General features: G+C 42.1%; 1 long non-coding RNA gene across 1 annotated transcript; it reads right to left on the reverse strand.

Moving 5' to 3' along the window:
- Window positions 1–2,201: 2,201 nt before the first annotated feature.
- On the reverse strand, window positions 2,202–5,120 carry LOC144238947 (uncharacterized). Its single transcript, XR_013337264.1, has 3 exons — window positions 5,053–5,120; window positions 2,802–3,017; window positions 2,202–2,367 (listed from the first exon to the last, which is right to left on the reverse strand). It is a non-coding gene; the product is annotated as an uncharacterized LOC144238947 (long non-coding RNA).
- Window positions 5,121–5,477: the final 357 nt, after the last annotated feature.

A 5,477-nucleotide genomic window follows, 5' to 3' on the forward strand; every position in this document is an offset into this window, starting at 1 on the left:
ATATAGGATGCTTAGGTGACAAGAACAGAAACTCAAAAGCGGCTTTGGCAATAAGAAAATGTGTTGGCTCATGTATCAACACCCAACAGAAGGGCAGGCTCTGTGATTGATTTAGACCCATGTTTCCAGCTCTGTTTTCTGAGGTTCTCTTGTCTCAGTCCTCTCCTACATACCAATGTCACCTTCAGCATGATATTGAGGTGGCTGTAGTCATTTCAGGCCTTGAATCCCACGCAGGACAATATCCATAGAGATACTGGATTTCCTGTGGTTTCCCTCTTAATGATAAGGACCCTTTTCCAGAAACCCCCTCCCCCATCAACTTCCCTATATAACTTATTGATGCAAATGAGACCACATGTTTATTCCCACATCAATTCTTGAGGCAAGGGGAGTGCAATGTTCTCATTGGGTTCGCTGTGAGTTCACTGTGAGTTGGAGGGCAAAGGGACCCCCTGGCAGTCAGCTTGGACTGTCCAGGGTCCACCTCTGGAGCTAGAATCAACTTCCCATCCACTAGACTGCACACAGAGGAGAGAGGAGTAATGAGTATTCAAGAGATCGCCAAAGCACTTACCTCATAATCCTTCCATTTTACTTTATTAAAAGGATTTTAGAATCCAACCCAGAAAAAATTTCACATGAACCAATATCCTATGAGTACTTATCATTAAAAACCTCATTCCTAGATCCATAACTTATTCTTTATTGCTAAGAAGATATTATACCATAATGATACCACTCCTGAATTACCAAAATGAATGCTACAAAAGTCTTTATGTTCATATTGGTCAACAAGGGAACACATGAATTTAGAAAAAAAAAAATGCAAGCCTTTGACAAGTTATAGTTTATTCCCTGCCAACACATTTTTCTCCCTTAAATGAACTCATTTGTGAAAGGATTTTGCTGTCTTGGTTAAAAACTATCCAAGGCTTGTAATATCTAAATGTCAGAGAACAATGATGGGATGCATGCATCTTGATTGCTACAGAAATTAGTACCAAGCAAATGGGGAAATTAATGATGGACCAGATACTGCAGGTGAATAAGTAAGTCTTTGGGTGCATTGAAGCTTTCAGAGGGGGGTGCCTGGGTGGCTCAGTCAGTTAAGCATCCGACTTCTGCTCCGGTCATGATCTCACAGTTTGTGGGTTCAAGCCCCTTGTCAGGCTCTGTGCTGACAGCTAGCTCAGAGCCTGAGGCCTGCTTCTGATTCTGTGTCTCCCTCTCTCTCTGACCCTCCCCTGCTCACACTGTCTGTCTCTCTCTCAAAAAAATAAATTAAAAAAAAAACATTTTAAAAAAAGAAAACTGTCAGAGGGATATTAGCTTCCCATGGCCATTAAGTAGACAGCACTCCATTTACTGCCTCAGATAGCCTAGAAATCAGAAAATAAAGAAAATCAGTAGATATGGGGGCACAAGATTTGCCTTTTGCTAGCCTGTCACTTTAGGTAAATTACTTAAGCACCATGGGCCTCAGTTTCTTCCTCTGTAAAATAGGAGATAATTTCTACTTCCAAGTTTTGTGAAGATAAAAAATAGTATCTGTGACATAGCACAGTATTTGTGACATAGCTGCTGTTTAATAAATGACAGCTATTATTAAAATGTTATTTTTACCTGGCATTCCAGAGGTTACTAGATTCTTTAGGAAGAGGGCTTTTAAGTGAACCTGAGCTTCTTTGGATTGGTAAGCTCTTAGTGGACTCCATCAAGCTAGAGATTGAGCTGATGGTCTTTCTGTTTCCCTAATGGTGACTGCAAATTAGAAGTGTTTTGAGGGGCTCCTGGGTGACTGTATGTTGAGCACCCAACTTAAGTTCAGGTCATGATCTCATGGTTCATGAGCTTGAGCCCTGCGTCAGGCTCTGTTGACAGAGCCTGGGGGCCTACTTCAGATTCTGTGTCTCCCTCTCTCTCTGCCTCTCCCCCACTTGTGTGCCCATGCTCTTTCTCTCTCAAAATAAACAAACTTAGAAAAATAATTAACAAATAAAAAAAGAAGTGTTTTTAGCCTGAGTTTGTCATGTAGATTCATGAGATGGACCAAAGTTTAAAGCAGTATTTGATAGAAAACAAGAACTAAGGCTAAAACAGAAAAGTCGCTGGTCTGATAGCCTCTTTCTGGGTTAATTTCTTTTTAAGTCTTCTTCATGATTCCTCGGTTGATAAAATGAAAGACAGCACATGTAAAATTCTTCTTCATTTTCTTCTTTTTAAGCAAATTCAGCTTTCTTAAAACTTTTTTGGAAATGCATAGTACATCATAAAAAATTTTTAAGCAATATGAAGTGAAAATCCCTCTATGATCCAAATTTCCTCAAGATTGGTGTGTACCATTCTCCTAGAACTTGCAAGCATCTGTGAAAATGACAATACTATTTCAATATAAATGGGAACATATTACATATATTACTTTAGAGGGAAAGAGGGAGAAAGGGAGAGAGAAGGAGAAGTACACTATTCTGTGAACTTTTTTTCTACTTGGTGAACACCTTTCAATGTAAGTGCATAAGGGCCTATCTTCTTTAACAGCAGCAGAATATGTAATACATTTCTTATATTTTGACTATTTCCAACCTTTCATTATTAAGGAAAAACAAAAGAATGAACATCTCATGCATACAACTTGGCACACTCATCTGCTGTCCTTGTGTTTAGGTAGCTTGTCACACTTTTGAAAATGCAAAACAAATCTTTGAGTGCAACATAGCAAATGTGTTGGACAGATTGTGGGCAAATGACCAAATCCTACTAACATGAAATGAGCCACCCGAGCTTAGCTGACATCTTACCAATCTTTGGGCCTTGCTGTTCAAGGAACTGCCTTTGGGTGTAAGGGACATCCTGTCCAGTGCATAGGGGTTTCTGTGGATTCTGGAAATGACTGTCCCCTGGGTCATTTCCAAAACTACCCAGTCAGTTCTTCTGTGCTGAGCTCAGTTCAGCAGGTGCATCAAGTGGACTTGAACAGGCTAAGCTGTCTTCTGTCTTCCAGATGTTTCATCCAACTACAAACAAAAAGCTGCTGTAGTAAGTTTTGGAGCAATTTATTCTAGTTGATGCTAGCAGGTTAATTCTTTTTTTTTTTGGTGTGGATATCTATTTGTGTGTCTATGCATCTAAGCATCTATCTATCTATCTATCTATCTATCTATCTATCTATCTATCTATCATCTATCTATCTACACACACACACACACACACACAGACATAGTATTTTCCCAATTTTTCTGAGCTTTCTACCATTTCAGAAGTATCACTGACCAACAAAAATCATATTAACGCAAGACAAAGAATACTTTCCAATACGCTGTTTCTCCTTATTGATAAAGGAATTTCCTTTAGTATTTTGTCTAAGAGCAAAGCCTCAGCTCTCCCAATGTACTATACAAACATATTATTTCTTTCTGGTACATTAATTTTTGGATTACTTTGGGGGACAGAACACCACCAAAGTAGTGGTTTGGCTATAAACTCCCTTGACATCTGGCCAAACCTCCAAATAACAAGAATGTAATTGCTTTCAAGCTCTCACTACTGAGATTTTCTGGCCACATCTTGCATCCATGAAAAAGTTAGCATTTATACTTCTGTGGTAATGAAAACCACAACCTATCATAATATTTACCAAGTTGTGATAAGATAAAAGCTCACTTTGGGGGGCACTGGGAATAATATTTAGCATAGTCAATTAGGGAGTGGTGAGCATTGCTAGAAATGACTGTTTTTAGAGAGCTCCTGGAATTTTAGCTTCTCTTCTTGTGCCGTGAAAGGGACAGAGACAGCTTCTCGATTTCTTCCGCTTGTGGTTTTCATAAGTTAGCGCTTGATACATTGTTTAAGGTGCACAGAAAGTTCAAGGTGGATTTGCCAGGTGAGTGATTTGGGATTCCCTTTGATCTTGCTTAGGCTTTCCTGTCTGTCTTTGGAAACAAGACCACCCTCCCAGGGAGGGTCCTTCTCTGGGACCGTGTTTTCCAGAACATGGCACACACACCTCCAGTGGCAGGAGAGAAGGTTTAAGGTAGCAGTACCTGGCCTTTAGGCATTAAGGAAACTTGAATCATAGAATGAGAAAGCTATTCCTTTCCTTACTCTTTTTTGAGCCTTGGATTATCCCAGAGAAAGCCTTTATGTGTCTGTTTTGCCCTCAAACTCATGATAACTCCCCCTCTGGACAAAGAGAATACAGGTTTCAGGCTCAACCTACCAAAATCTAAGTAATTTTGTGACTTGGACTTACATTTGTCTTTAAATGACTTTCCCTTTATGGCCAGCAGGGGTTATTGATTTCCTATTCACGGTAACAATGCTAAATTTCTTCGACAGTACATTTAAGTGAAGCTCTTTAAAAGTGAGTCACTTAAAAATAATACAGGTATGACATAGATGAGGCCAAGTGCATAAGGATGGTATGGGAATGACTGAGGTGTGGGAGAGTTGGAGGGAAAGTTCTGGAAACATTCCCGACACTGCCCAACCCAACTCTTCTTCTCCTCTCCTCTCTTGCACTTCACTTATATTTTGCTGGTCTCCCTGAAGTTTCCAGAAGATGCCCTGCATCTCTGAGCCACCTCTGTGGTTTCCTCTGCTAGAATTTCCTTCTCCCCGACATCTGGTTACTCCTGCTTATCAGACAAGAACTGTCTCAGGAATCAGGGTCTCCCCCGGCCTCCCCTGCCCCCCATTACATGCCTCTTTTGTGTTCAGTACCGAGGAAGTCCCCACCAAGGCACTTCTCACACTACATTGTCTTTGTAAGTTGAATGTCCCTTTGTCCATGAACTCCTTAAGAGCAAAGACTACATCTCCTTTATCTGTCTTCCCACCTGCTAGGTGGTGCTTGACACATGTAGGAATGTCAAAATGTTTGTTGAGTGAAGGAGCGATGGTGAATAACTGAAGAAGGAACTTCTGGCTCCTTGAAGCTTCTTTGCTGCTTTGTGTATCTATCCCCGAAGATCCCACCCAGAGCTACCCTAGGGAGTGCGCCCACCCTGCCTGGACTTGGAGCGCAGCCAAGGCTGGCGACAACGGACCCACCGTGCTGGTCGTTACCCCTCGCTGCAGCGAATGGATCTTTGGCCTTCTGGGTGTGCGTTGCTGTTAGCCGCAAGGGCAGCGCTGATGGACTCACGTCACTTCCGGAGTTACTGTAAGGGGGTTGGCAGGAAACCAGCGCAAGGCGCTGCGGGCACCCTGCGCTCAGCCTCCACAGGCTCGCTCTCTGGCCCTGGGACGGGTGCGCGGGCCCAGGCAAGGCAGAGGGAGGAGGGCTCAGACAAAGAATTGGCATCAGCGGCCCCAGGGTGGACCTTTAGAGGATGGAGGGAAGGCAACAAAGCGAAGTACAACATCTTTTTTCTTTTCTTTTTAACGTTTATTCTTTTTTTTTTTTTTTTTTTGAGAGACAGATACAGAGCGCGAGCGGGGGAGGGGCAGAGAGAGAGGGAGACACAGAATCCCAA

The sequence above is a fragment of the Crocuta crocuta genome, unplaced genomic scaffold (assembly GCF_008692635.1).
Source record: "Crocuta crocuta isolate KB4526 unplaced genomic scaffold, BGI_CrCroc_1.0 scaffold382, whole genome shotgun sequence".
NCBI lineage: Eukaryota > Metazoa > Chordata > Mammalia > Carnivora > Hyaenidae > Crocuta > Crocuta crocuta.